The sequence below is a fragment of the Macrobrachium nipponense genome, chromosome 15 (assembly GCF_015104395.2).
Source record: "Macrobrachium nipponense isolate FS-2020 chromosome 15, ASM1510439v2, whole genome shotgun sequence".
NCBI classification, from domain to species: Eukaryota; Metazoa; Arthropoda; class Malacostraca; order Decapoda; family Palaemonidae; genus Macrobrachium; species Macrobrachium nipponense.
In genome coordinates, this window is record NC_087208.1 from 62,118,445 (window position 1) to 62,134,183 (window position 15,739).

Sequence of the window (15,739 nt, forward strand, 5' to 3'; positions counted from 1 at the left end):
AGTAAGGACATTTGATATACGCCTATATATTTGAGCTCTGCTATATACAATGATACCCAATCTGAGATTTAGCCCCATTCATTTTCAAAAAATTACACTGAACTCTGATTTAACAGTATACTTATGTCCGTTTGAACCCATGTTTTGCAAAAAGTTCATATTCTACGGCCAAACTAAGTTTATAGGATTGGTGTACACTTAAATTAAGGGGTGCCCTAGAAATACTCTTAACATGCTAGGTCATCAGTCCGATATATTCACGTCAACCAAGACTGATTGTATGGTGTTTTTACGTTGCATGAAACCAGCGGTTATTAAGCAACGGGACCAACGGCTTTACATTACTTCCTAACCACGTCGAGAGTGAACTATCACCAGAAGTACAGTTGATCATGATGGTGAGCGCTATTTAATTCTACGGTGATCAATATACCATATAAGCCCAACCCTCCGTGCTACGAGAACCAGAAACTGAAGCCACAGTGGTTGACACCTACGATCAGTCCTGTTGTGTTAACGACAAAAATCAAGCAAGCATTTTCTCTGAACTGGCCCAAACCTAAAAGCCATGTCTCAGAAATAAACGCTAAAATTAGTGATCTAAGCCAAGCCTATAGTGTATCTGAAGGTTTTGAGTGGAGAGTTGGGAGGCAGTGTTTTACAAAGCAATTATTCCACTTATCACTAATACAGGAGCTACGATAATCAGAAATTTTCCTTAGAAAGGCCTAGTCTTAACCACAGCCTGAGCAGTGTCCGCACTAAGAGAAAAAAAAACCCGGTCAGTGTTCTACACAAGTCTTATTAGGAAAAGAACTCATGCAATGGCAGTTTATAATACAAACTAGAAACCAGTTTAAGACCTTTGAATTATGAGCTTAATCAACTTCGGGCAGTAGACTGACGTCGGCACCATAAAAGCAAAGCCTAGTCATTTAGCATCTTTATTAACGTAGCCAGGAATTCTCTTCTGTACTATTGCTAGTTTGAATTTTCTAGGCTTTGCGTACCCCTACTTTAAGCAGTTCTTTACAGTCAACCGATCATCTAGAGCAGTTATAGAAAAGATTAAAAGGTTTCCTTGCAAGCATATTTTTTACTGGCATTGAGAAATAGGCCATAGCAACTACAAACTTCAAATGCCCGATTTACAAACTACATAAGCCCAATAAGTCAATATAGTTAAGTCGTCACTTCTAGCCTTCGACTATCTGGTCTTAGATTTTTCTCAAGGCTGTTCTTGGAACTTTGCGAGCCACAATTCTATTCAGTTTTTAAAACTAGCTGCTGATTAAACCACTAACTCTCAAAGCACGGCAGTTTGTCTGGTACAATTAATAAATATTTTAATTTCCTGCTTTACCTCTTCAATTTTCTACTGGTTTTTGCAATTTTCCCACTTTCAACGTTCAGTAACAATGCACTAGTTATTTTTCTGGGTGATAAGTTTAAAATTCCCTTATGAATATGTAATAGACAACGTTGAGTGCTCCGAGATAGAAAGTATGAACACTGTCAAGTAAAAGTTACCAAATACTCTTTCAAAAGTAACTAAAGTTACCCTTATGATGTCACTTATTTTCGAGTGTTAAGGTACCAACATACACCTTAATAGTATTTCTGAAGCTACATCGGCCAACACCAGATAACGGACGACAAAATCAAAGACTAAATTGTTAGTATACTGTATTAGTTTGAACAAGATTTTATTTATAAAATTCTTACTTTAATCAGTCTTAAAGTTTATAAAACACGTAGGGTAGATCTTGGTAGATTCCTTATGTTTAATATTCAGATAACACTTTATAGAATAGTTCTTGCCGACGTCGCAACGACGAGGTTGACACGCCGGGTTTGCCCCCAAGATAACCTCTCGCATAGAACTGCTCTGCTACTCCATTCTGGTGTACAAATCTGAAAAATAAAAAAAGTTACTCAGGAGGCGCCGAGGACAACTAGAACGGCTACTTTGAAGGCTATAAACCCTAACCAATGTCGAGTAAACCGTTAAAACTAAGTATACCAGTTTAAAATCTTTAGAAACTGGTGTTCTAGAGATTGTAATGCAACCAAAAATTCTTATATTCAAAAGTAACTTCCAGATTAGAATGTCAGTTCACGTTATAGAAAATAACTAAATACTTCTAAGTTAATATTCAGAGTGAACAGACTTATGCCTATTCATTCTCCTCTACACGTTAAATCGGCATCAACCAACCCATTCCTATAAATTAGGAGATATCGCCCTGAACACAGTAACATTAAAAGCTACGTAGCCCTCAAAAGCCAGTACACTGGCACAATGCCAGGAAGAGTTCATACGGACTTTAATTACAAAGCTAAGAATTTACAAAACCAATAATGAACAAATTTTCCAAATGGACTGCATACATTGTTATCCACCTAACCACATCCACCTAAACTGACAGCTCTGCGTACATGCTCAATAGCGCTGTTTAGCAAGCTAAAGCTAATTACGAATCACCACCTCTGAGGACCTAAGTTTATACACTAGTTTTGTTGTTAAGCAAGGCTTCAATATCAATCTTGTAATCTGTGCCAATTAACTTTCTTCCGCTATATATGAACCTTACAATAATAACTGCATTACAAATACTGTAGGTACTGTCAATTACCCAGAAACTTTGAAGCCTACATGGCAAATTATTCAGAAGTAAAACTGCACACAAATATAAGCATACTCAGTAAATACGGAGCCACTAGCTTCATCTACGTTCAAATGGATAATTAGCAAGCACAACCAAGTATGCAACTGACGTCAATCACTAAGTTTGATTTTTTAAAAACTATCCTCCAATTCTATTAGTTACATATCACTGATCTCCAACCAACTAAATTATTAAATTCTATGAAGCACACAATGGGGTACTTGGCATAGTACTAGTCTGATTAACTCATTAACGAGTAACGCAGACTGGTCGCAGATTATCCCACTGACACCAAACGCAGAACAGCCGTACATACCTCTATTAACACTTAATTTTTAAGCTTAAGAGGTACATTGCATGGGAAATTAATTTTTAAGCTTAAGAGGTACATTGCATGGGAAAAATTTTCCAGAGTATACAGATGACTTGTGTTATGATCAAGCTATTTTGATGCAGTGCAAGAACTGCTCAGCCAAACAAGCTAGATGTTTGGAGAAAAAAATTGAAGAGCAAACCTATATATAAAAAACTGGAAATACCTCCAAACACTTAGTGCAGCACAGTGTTATGTTAAAACGCTAAAACTAAACTAAGTGTCACATTTTATACCACCATACACAACATTCATTACTCATTACCCCACCTTAAATACCTTAAATATTTGTTCCATATAGTCATGAATACACATTGAAACCGCCGGGCAGAAGAGGCAGTTCCAAAATTATTAAAAGGTCTTGCCAAGTCATATTTTGGGGGTTTTTGTTCAATGTATGGAAGATTACAGTTTAGATTCCATGTAATTTTTTGTCTACAACCAGTCTAGGCTTGAGCAGAGACTTCTCCCAAGCCTGTATTTAACAGCATAAGGTACGCCAACCTAATCACTCATCACAAAGAAACATTCGCACAACATTCCAACACCCTTGAGGAGTCAGTTTCAATGTAGTGTCAACAATGTTCAAAATACAAAGCATGTTCGTATTGCATTTTTCTACATTTCATACTGCTGTCAGCCAACTTCAAACTGACGAATTACAAAGTACGTGAACAAAAATTAAAAATACCAAGTGACACAGCAAACCTTGATGGGGCCAAGTAGAAAAGTAAAGTTGGGTTTAGCATATCAATCAGCTATGTAAGCCAGTTTTAAATTAAGCTTAAAACCGATAATGAAGTAAAACAAACCACCCTCTGAATGTAGCCTACTGTCAGCAACGTCGCCACCGAATACTACAGTTCAGGACTAAAAACAATGGAATGTTTAGTTACTCTAAATATATAACAAGCTCAAATATCAGTGAAGTAATTGAATCTAACCACCATTTCACCTTAATAAAATTTCCCATTCGTGAAACACTGTACCGCAATGGTACTAAAGTTATCTTTACTAGAGCCAAAAAAAACTAGGTATGAAAATTTAGTAATACATTAGCCGCAAGAATTTCGGAATTGAAAATATGCTAAAAACCAAAGACAATTTATGTTCCGCCGTTACCGTAAAGTTATAATTTAAGCATCTTTAAAGTACCGTTCCCCAGTCAAATATTTCTAATTGTTAAGTTTAAATCTTTACTCCTGTGGGGATCAAATAAAATTACACCCAGGTTACCTACTAAAGTACTAATCCTTAGAATCGGGGCGAAACTGAAAATTTTGGCAGACTTGACATCCCAGGTACTATAATGTTACGTAGGCAATTACACCCTAAAAAGAATATGGATTCTAACACTTAGAACTTGCATTGCATCCAGAACTTGCATTGCATCCTAAACTAAACTAATACCACCAAAGGAAAACCAATTGCTTCTATGAGCAAACAGAACTAACTGAAGGCTGCAATCTTAAAACATCCATTCGGCGATGTATGGCAGTTTTGAAAATCCCACATGCACAGTAAATGATTGAACATGTATGAGAGATTGTAAAAATATTACATTCTGAAAATCCAGGTTGTAAATTCACTTTGGTAGAATTCAGCATGTACTGTAAAATATTTTATATTTTCAACAAATAAAAAAAAAAATTAAGTTAAACACTATATAATATACATACCACTGGTAGTCCCAACATCTTGGGCTTCTTCTGACGGACGATGTGGGGCTTGAAGTAGAATATGTTCCATATCCACTATACCCTGTCCGTCAGTAGTCTTCAGTGTCGCTGTCATCACTATCTCATCGAACTCAAGACTCCTGTAGGTGGAAGAAGGGTATTTCTACAGAAGCAATCCGCGGTGGCCTAGACTATGGCAATTTAAGTTTTCCTATGTTATTTTACCCACTGAACAAGAATTTAAAGTAATATTTATTCGGACGACTGTAATTAACCCCCAAGGGCCAGTACTAAACTGGTAATTCTTCAGAAGCAAGCCGCATCACCATTTTCTAAAAGAATTAACAATCCTTCATTTATTGGTGTTTTTTCAGTGAATCTCATCTTGTTTTCTTGAGGAAAAGTTATTTTAACCTCCTTTACCACCCAACAAGCTAGGGGGCCCCCAATAGGGAATCGGGAGTTTAGGGTGGGGAAATACCAGAAAGGAGTGCTTTGCAGCAGCAATAATTGGGAGCACCTACAGATTCGCGGGCCCACTCGACCGCCGACCGAAATCGGCAGAAGAACACCAAAACCAATATGGCAGCGATACCAAAACAACAACAAAATAGTAGGGAGCGACTACATATCAGCGACGATCGATTCATGTGTGCTGTCAGTAAAGCCGTGGCAGAACGGCGCTTTGCGCCTATTCCGCATATTTAAAGATTCTTGGCAAGCACAGCATTTACTGGCAAGAGGTAATGTTGCGCTGCGCACGCTAGCCACAGGGGTTACAGTAAGGCTACTTACTGTGGCAGATCACACCTAAAGGCGTTCCTGTTGTAGTTTATCCGACAAATAGCTCCACTCAATTTTTTTGCTTTAGAATTAAATTATGTCTCAGCATATTCAATCACAGCTTTACCACCACTAGACAAAATTCACTATAACCCACATTGCACTGCAAACAATCGGTAGGAAATTAAGGTCTGTCAAAATTAATGCCAGAAGGGCCAGCCACTGCCTCTGCCATAGCTACAGGAAGACAAATGCCTTTTTTTGCTTCATTATTCGAGTATTCAGTCAAACAAGGATACCAGTGGACACTTGACAGTTAACTATTACTCCGCTGAAATGCTAGTGAAACTTAGCTTTCGACTAAAGTAGTTCGTAATTGGTTATGTCACACCTCTCAGCCAATAATGAGTAACTGGAACTGCTTTTGTTTGCGTAAGAAAGTTAGAGGGCTCATTAAAAGTAAACATTACCGTAGAGGAAACACCTCTCCCGACTTAGGAAAAATTTGAGGCAAAAACTTGTCAAGCTCATTTAATTCCATCCCGTTCAATCTCATATAATGACTATACTTATATTGCTTATATTGCTTTTCATTATGCTCTTTCCATGTAAGAGATTATTTTAATATCCAGTGCGGGAGTGCTTCTGAAGTATTAGCTTTAGGACTGGCCCCATGGGGGTTAATTACGGGGGTTAATTAGTCGTCCGAATAAAAACTTAAAATTGTTCAGTAGGTAAAACTGCATAGAAAAACCGCAACTACCATAGTCTGGGCCGCTGCGGATAGGTACCCTAGATCTACCGGCACGGGCGCCGACCTGACCTTTTATACCACGCTACAGCGTTTATGTCATACGGGGTTGTGAAAGTGCGAATCTGTTTCCCCATAGGCTACAGCGCAATTAGGAGGCCCACGGGATTCGTGGCGGAAAGAAAACTACGGCAAACAAAGCAGGTGACCCTAGCGCCTACCCTGCAGTAGTCACTGTGGGTCCCACGTGCAATGCCTGGAGCTATGTCAGGTGACAATTGGCGTGACCACCCAAGACTGAAAATTTCAAAACTGAAGCAGGCTACGGTGCCCTAGTGGGTGGAGCTTAGAGCCCGAACGACCCGTCACCGTACATTATACATATACGATTTAACGTATGTTTTAAGTTACATTTACGGTTTACCGACGTAATCTGTTGCCAACTACCAATTTCCGCTCATGCATGAGCCTGCGTGCGTGCGTTGATACGTGAATGTGTGACCTTAGCGTAAGTGACCTAACTACTTTAACTAAAGAAAAATTAAACCCTGCAGCCCGACACCTTTAGTCCAAGATTTACAAACCTAATTAAGTTCATTTTTAGTCAACGCAGAGAACTGAAACCTAAAACTGTACAATCTTACTAAAATCATAACAGAATTTGGTATTATTTTACTTATGGACATTAATTGCTTTCAACATAAAATATAGGTTTTTCTGTTTTATTGTGATGTGATTGAAAGATTTTGAGGTTTATTTCCATCGCAAATGAATACTTATCCTTCCACCACCCCTCCCCCTATAGATAACAATCTGTGGGAACCACCTTGGAAAGCAAAAATGGAGGAAAAAAAACTAAATATAACATTCAAACATATAAAAATGGACCTATCCCTGGAGCACTTACAGATTCGCGGGCCCACTTGACCGCCGACTGAAATCGGGGGAAGAACACCAAAACCAATATGGCGGCGATAACAAAACTACAACAAATAAATTAGGGAGCGACTACATATCCGCGACGATCGATAAGGCCGTGGCGGAACGGCGCTTCGCGCCTTATCCGCATATTTAAAGATTCTTGGCAAGCTCGACATGTTCTGGCAAGAGGTAATGTTGCGCTGCGCGCACTAGCCACAGGGGTTACAGTAAGGCTACTTACTGTGGCGGATGGATTTGGGTGTCGCATCGCTTACGCCGACGTCCTTTCGTCCCTACAGAGCGATCACAACCAAAGGCGTTTCTGTTGTAGTCTATCCGACAAATAGCTCCACAACACTTTTTTTTGCTTTAGAATTAAATTATGTCTGACCATATTCAACCAACTTCTTTACCACCACTAGACAAATAATGATAAAATTCACCGTAACCCACATTGCACTGCAAACAATCGGTAGTAAATCGAAGGTCTGTCAAAATTAATGCCAGAAGGGCCAGCCACTACCTCTGCCATACCTACAGAAAGACAAAATGCCGGTTTTTGCTTCATTATTCGAGTATTCAGTCAAACAAGGGTATTACAGTTTCAACCAATATGGGAAATCTATTATATTGATATTTTTCCCGAGTAAAGCACGTGATAACAATACACTTCTCAATACATTATTGTCGCTAATGCATACTTCCAGAGAAAAAAAAATAAGTTTTTACCTCGAATTTTTCCCAAGTCGGGAGAGGTGTTTCCTCTACGGTAATGTTTACTCATTGAGCCCTCTAACTTACTTTCTTACGCAAACAAAAGCAGTTCCAGTTACTCATTATTGGCTGAGAGGTGTGACATCGTTATGACGTCATGGGTTTCATAACCAATTACGAACGACTTTAGTCGAAAACTAAGTTTCACTTGCATTTCAGCGGAGTAAAAAAAGTTATACCTGTCTAGTGTCCAACCTGGTATCCTTGTTTGACTGAAGTACTCGAATAATGGAGCAAAAAAACGGCATTTTGTCTTCCTGTACCTATGGCACAGGCAGTGGCTGGCCCTTCTGGCATAATTTGACAGACCTTCGATTTCCTACCGATTGTTTGCAGTGCAATGTGGTCGTCGGGTACCTGGCCACTTCCTACTTTAAATTAAGTTGCATGTCAGGGAACCTTGCAACGGCTTCAAGTTTTCCTCAAAGCAGCAGCACATCTTTTATCAACCAACAGTTTAAGGTAAGCTTCATTAATTTATAGAGTATATTATAATGGTGGTAGTATAACGATGTATACAGTATTACCATCACTTTGCATTTGGTTTGATGGATGTTAGGTAGTGGCCTTAAGGGGGGGGAGCGGCCCCCCCCCCCCCCCCCCCCCCTCCCCGCTAGGCCTAGGTAAAAGGGGTACAGGGCCCTGGGTAAGGTTAGGTGGTTGTATTAGGTTCGGTAGTGCCCCGAAATCACTTTTCTCTCCCCCCACCCAAAAAACCCCGCTTCCCACTGGGATCCCCCATAATTGAAGTAGTAGGTTTATGCTTGGATTTTGTGTGTAAGAGTAACTCTTAGTTTCTTTTTTATTCATTTCCTCATGTTTCTATGCGATGTGCAACACCAATCTGGTCGTTTTTTGCCGTTTTTCTTCGTTAATACTTGAAAAACGGGTGGGGCCTTCTCCTGGACATTCACCTTTTTCTGGAAAAACTCGTTTATAACTCCAATTACACAGTAAATCTCTAAATCGGATGGTTTGCAGTCAAAAATATTAAATCCGTTGGAACTACATTATTTCTGATGCAACAAATATATTTTTATTCCAGTTTTCCCATAATGGTTGAAACTAATTTTACCCAAACAAGGATACCACTGGACACTGGACAGGTAACTATTACTCCGCTGAAATGCTAGTGAAACTTAGTTTTCGACTAAAGTCGTTCGTAATTGGTTATGAAACCCATGACGTCATAACGATGTCACACCTCTCAGCCAATAATGAGTAACTGGAACTGCTTTTGTTTGCGTAAGTAAGTTAGAGGGCTCATTAAAAGTAAACATAACCGTAGAGGAAACACCTCTCCCGACTTAGGAAAAATTCGAGGTAAAATCTTAAGTTTTTTTATTTCTCTGTAAGTATGCATTAGCGACAATAATGTACTGAGAAGCGTTTTATTATCACTTCCTTAACAGTGAACAAAGTTAAAATACGCTACATTATTAATGTCCATAAATAAAATACCCAGAATTTATACAAGCTAAACACCTAAACAGTACCAATACGGAATTACTTTCGTGATTCCTACTCAGGGGTTCAGTACAGTACAAGGCACATTTCATTTCTATACTCTATTCTTTGACCAAAACTAAACCCTAAAACTGAACATATTACAGTTTTACCTCAACAAAACTGAATATCGCAGACACTAACCCTGAATCACTTCACGTCGCCAGCGCCGACATATGAACAGACCGCCGATTATTCTCTCACCTCAGAGGTAAAGGTAGCCGCTGCCGAAGGGATACCGCATTCATATACTTACACTTATTCTCAGTGCTTGCTCGTCCTTGTAACAAGTGGCTCCATCTACAGATTGGTTTCAAATTATCGTCGGTTGTTGCAGACTGCGTAGATTTTTATTTTCAATGTTTTTGTTTAGAAACGTGTAACGTTCCGTGAAACTTTAACAATGTTCTTATCAATACATAATTCTATGAGTTTCAAATGTAATTTTAATTGTCATAACGTATAACAGCGGAGATAAGAGATCTGTTCACTCCAGATATGCGCGAGTGTACTTTAACACTTTTTTTTACCTTCTTTGATAGGTTTATGTTACTGCAAAGTGGCAGGTTATATGTTACAAGAAATGTCCTTCAATAAAACATAAATGCCAACCCCTTCATGGTAATCTAATACTAATAAAGGACTGTCATTTCCTCAGTGACAGGTATTTGCTCGATCATTTTAGCCATGTCCTTTTATTATTATCAAGATGGGATTTGCTGTTTATTATTATCGATAATAGATATTAGGAATCGTAAAAAGCAACTTGGTTTTCATATTGGTGATAAATTTTAATCTGGAATTACCAGTTGCTGCTTTGTTTTGATGTTATTAGTTAAACCATTTTATGTAATGTTTTGAAACGTTGTTTGCCCAGAGAATATTTATTTACAATAGTCTTCCATGAATTAGATCTCGTTTTCTATTATAGCACTGATTTTGTCTCATTTTCTATGATACCACTATGTGAATACGTAGTTTATGTTCATCCCGTTCAAGCATACTATGGTAAAGCATATTGCACTTGTACTTTGTAAAAACGGGCCATACAATTTACTTAGTATTAATGGTAAATAATTTCACTGCAACTGGCTTATTTAGTAATGCCATGGAGTCAGAAATAACTGATGGGTTTCAGATGCTTCCGTAGTCTTTGCAATGTCCTCAACTCAATTCTATTGTTTCACGTAGTATAGCTTACATTAATATTCTGTATTACAAGTAATATTACGCTACAATATATTATGTCACATTACTTCTATTGCAAGTAATGTAATTTAGAAGTTATATTATTAATAGTATTCCTTTATTTGATATTTTCTTGTATTTACAAAAATTTATGTTTCCATATGTCCTTGTTTTTAACATTATTGGAGGTCTTCATTTAGTATTAGTAGAAAAACTTATTATTACTCCCTATGCTAATGATCTTCAAGTTGTTACAGCAGAGTTATTGTATATTACAAAGTTATTAATTCATTGGAATGTGGCTATACCGCACTATAGCACTGTCATGTATAGTACGATTACAACTGCAATTTACTGATGTGATCATGCATTAGCATTATGTCTTCCTATTTTGTATTTTTAGTAATGTTATCATAACAAGCAATAACAATATAGACTTTCAATTAGGAATTAGCTGTGATAACCTATGAGGCATAAGAAACATTATTGCTGCAATGCTTCAGATTATGTTTGCACTATATATATATATATATATAGTATATATATATATATATATATATATATATATATATAATATATATAGATATATATATATATATATATATATATATATATATATATATATATATATATATATATATATATATATATATATATGACTGGTAAAAATGTCCTGTTATACCAGAATTCCATTTAATGAAAGGGGCCCATAAAAACCCAAAATACTAGAGAGAAATACTATATTTCAGAGACTGCTGTCTCCCTCTTCTGGTAGATGAACGAGAAAAGTTACAGAAAAGGTCGTATTATATACCAAGATGTCCATCCACAAGTAAGCCAATTTAGGTCACTCCCGCTGATAATCTTCCTTTAATCTTCTTAAACGTCAGTTGAATAAAAACCTGGTCGATGATATCTGAGTCCCATGCTCCCTTTGAGATATTCATTACCTGCCTCTCTTTGATAAGGGCCGATTCCATCATTTGACTCTTGTACAGTCAGTTGCTGCCATAAATTATATGTGACAAAATCCAGTTTATACTATGGTTATGTTCATTTATATGGCTGAAAATAGCTGAGTTCTGTTGGCCATACCTAACTGACCTTTTGTGCTGTATTATCTCTGGAGAAGTGATTTTTCCCGTAAATCCGATGTAAGATTGGTCACAGTCCAGGCTTGTGATGCCAGATAACTCACAATCAATCATCACAGTCCAGGCATGGGATTTTGTAAACGCCTGTGTCCTTGGGGGATGTCTTTTGTTAGACGTTAATCAGGGATTTGGCTAAGGTATTTGGGTAATGTAAATGCAAAGGGTTAGATTTCCCGAGGGTCTGGGTCACCGTCTTAATCCTGTCCAGGTGTAGAATTTTAATTTTAATTTTATTGTTGGGTGTGTCTCTGGTCTTGTCTTGAGGAGGTCGGTAGAAAATCACGTTTGCTTTGTGAATTGCTTCTCAGTTATATTGGTTAGGATACTTAAAGACGAAAACTGTTTATGAATTGGTTCAAATTCTTTTTCCAGGAAATCTGGAGAACAAATTCGTGAGGCTCTTAAGAATGGGTTGCTGGCTACGCCTATCTTGATAGGAATGTCATGATAGCTGAAGTAGTGAATGTATGAAAGTGAGAACGTTGGTTTTCTGTATATGGTAAATTTGTATTCTGTCGTGTCTCTGATTATTAAAACATCAAGTAAGGGGATTTTGTTGTCTGTTTCCCATTCAACTTTAAATTTGATGCTGGGCACTAATGAATGGGAAACAGACAACAAAATCCCCTTTCTTGATGTTTTAATAATCAGAGACGACAGAATGCAAATTTACTATATTCAGAAAACCAAAGTTCTCACTTTCATACATTCACTACCTCAGCTATCATGACATTCCTATCAAGATAGGCGTAGCCAGTAACCTATTCTTAAGAGCCTTATGACTTTGCTCTCCAGATTTCCTGGAAAAAGAATTTGAACTAATTCATAAACAGTTTTCGTCTTTAAGGTATCCTGACCATATAATTGAGAAAGCAATTCACAAAGCAAACGTGATTTTCTACCAACCCCCTCAAGACAAGACCAGAGACACACCCAACAATAAAATTAAAATTAAAATTCCACACCTGGACAGGATTAAGACGGTGACCCAGACCCTCGGGAAATCAAACCCTCTTGCATTTACTTACCCAAATACCTTAGCCAAATTCCCGATTAACGTCCAACAAAAGACATCCCCCAAGGATACAGGTGTTTACAAAATCCCACACCTTGACTGTGACCAGTCTTACATCGGATTTACAGGAAAATCACTTCCCCAGAGATTAATACAACACAAACGGTTAGTTAGGTATGGACAACAGAACTCAGCTTTTTTCAACCATATAAATGAACATAACCACAGTATAAACTGGAATTTGTCACATATAATTCATAGCAGCAACTGCCTGTACAAGAGTCAAATGATGGAATCGGCCCTTATCAAAGCGAGGCAGGTAATGAATATCTCAAAGGGAGCATGGGACTCAGATACCGTCAACCAGGTTTTCATTCTACCAACGCTTAAGAAAATTAAAGGAAGATTATCAGGGGGAGTTACCTAAATTGGCTTACCTGTGGAAGGACCTCTTGGTATATATACCACCTTTTCTGTAACTTTTCTCTTTCAACTACCTGAAGAGGGAAACAGCAGTCTCTGAAATATAGTATTTCTCTCTCTGTATTTTGGTGTTTTTATGGGCTCCTTTCATTATATATATATATATATATATATTATATCTATATATTATATATTATACAATTCATACTTTAACTTCCAAATTTTATTAGCCCCAGAGCAGACAACTTATTCAACGTTACCTGCTTCATACATACACTACACAGAGATGGCTCATTAGCAGCATGCTGAAACTTTCACATACACACTGTGTCCTTCACCTCTAGTATACTGCAAGAAAGCTTGTGCTTCCCAGATCTTGAAGTGGGCCCCCTAAACCCTTTCTGTTTTTTTTTTTTTTACAACTGTCCCTCAATCTCTCCAAGATGTTTGTATGGGTTTTTACATTGCGTGAACCAGCAGTTATTCAGCAACAGGACCAACGGTTTTACATGATTTCCGAACCATGTCAAGAGTGAACTTCTATCACCAGAAATACACATATCTCACCCCTCAGTGGGATGCCCGAGAATCGAGCTCGTGGCCACCGAGGTGGCAGGCCACTGAGGCGCTTTTTCTCCACATGAATGGTCCATCACAAAACAGGGATCAATCTTTTTGCTTGAGCTAACCTTTCTCCATCTTCCTAGTTTCTTTTTTATCATTATAACCTTACTCTTGATCAGTTTACCTGTGCCTTACTCCACTAGCAAACACTTTCAAAACTCCTGCACTAGTTTTTGCAATCTCTCTCATGCACCATCTTGGAAACCCACACTCCCTTTGTGACCAATTTTCTTATCAAAAAGCTTTGCACCTACAGCTGTTGTCCTTCCTCTCTTCTTGCATCACTTCCATCAATAACAATTTCATCAAGCAGCTGTGAAGGGATATAAAACCCTTCTCACCTTGTATCTATAGTACACCAAATAAGTTACTAACTATCCTGTCTACATATTTAAACATACTTCAGTTTTATTACAAAATGCTTTAATCATTCCAAACAAATCACTTTCACATGACACATCACCACCTTCCACATTGCATTTCCATCAATTCTATCTCAAGATTTATCTGGTCCAAGTACTTCGGTCACAGTTTTTTTCTCTCTACTCAAACTTTTCACATTTCCATATGACACTAAATATATATACACAATGTTCCTTACATTAACCAGCGTTGTTATTAACCTATTGATCCTTACTACCAGTCCTAATAAAATCCTAACAGATACTTTCTCTAGCAAATTAAGTACAGTAATGCTATAGGATATGTTTGTGAGTCACCTTTTTCCTAACACAAAGCAGTCCCTTCACCCACTCCTTTCGAGCCTTCCCATCATCAAAACATACCTCACGCACCATTCTCAGCCACTACATCACACTTGTCAATAACATACAGCAACATCTTGATGCCTCTCCATTCTCAATCCCATAATTGCTTCCCTAACATCCTCAGTAGTCATCTACACAAAACATTCTCTATTTGGCACTAACTCACTATTGCAGCATTCAAATCTGCTTCTCCTCTACTCTATATTTAACAAGGAAAGCTTTCTCTATTGTCAGCATCTATATCTATATCACTTGGCATCCTTTCGTCTATGATTCTTCAATTACTCCTCTTCAATACAGTTTTCCTCTCTCCTGAGAGTAAATGCTCAGATTCACTAATGTATTTTTAAACATTTGCCATCTCCCTTCCTTTCTCTAATTAAGTCCCTCAGTTCCTACTTTAATCGATTCCTCCTTTCCTCTTTTACTAAAAATTATTCCCAGCTAATTCCCCAAACCAACTTGAACTTTACAACTACTACATACCTCCACTATTGTTCCAAGATAATGATCAGCTTTACCCCCAGCAACATCTCTCTCCATTACACCTACTTACCTGAACTTTATTGATTTCTAACCTTCACCTCTCATTAAAGAACAAATCCTTTGGGAGACCCCTATGACGGTGCAGAAACTATTTCTTTTACTTTCGTTCATTCACAATCCTGCGTTATCCACTGATCACTGGTAAGACTGTCATGAATACCGTTGAATATGATCTAAACAGTAATAAATATGACTGTGTACAAAACAAACTTGCTAGTTTCCAGTACCTGACATACCCTCATGTCGATTATTAATATACTACACTATTGCTGTAGCATCCATCTTATTAATTCTCAAAACTTCATGGCCAAAACTCAATATTCACATTACCATTTTTTTGGCAATAGCCTCTTCTACTATTCCAGCTTCATCTACTTCAGAGGATGAGCTTTATCTAATCCAAGCAGTCAGACATTTTCTTCTACATACATACATGTATGTACTCAGAAATTCATACATACATGTATGTAATCAGAAATTCAGTTCTCCTTTGTCTTGTTTCTCCCTTTATAGAATTTAGGCCAAATGCCAAGCACTGGGACCTACAGGGCCCAAGCATGGCGGGG

At 37.7% G+C, this 15,739-nt stretch overlaps 1 protein-coding gene and 1 long non-coding RNA gene across 3 annotated transcripts in view; both read right to left on the reverse strand.

Moving 5' to 3' along the window:
* Positions 1-15,739, reverse strand: part of LOC135195010 (beta-alanyl-bioamine nonribosomal peptide synthetase ebony-like) — a 224,106-nt gene that overhangs the window by 59,840 nt on the left and 148,527 nt on the right. The window lies entirely within an intron of this gene.
* Positions 1,869-9,678, reverse strand: LOC135226884 (uncharacterized). Its single transcript, XR_010317305.1, has 3 exons — positions 9,601-9,678; positions 4,722-4,861; positions 1,869-1,914 (listed from the first exon to the last, which is right to left on the reverse strand). It is a non-coding gene; the product is annotated as an uncharacterized LOC135226884 (long non-coding RNA).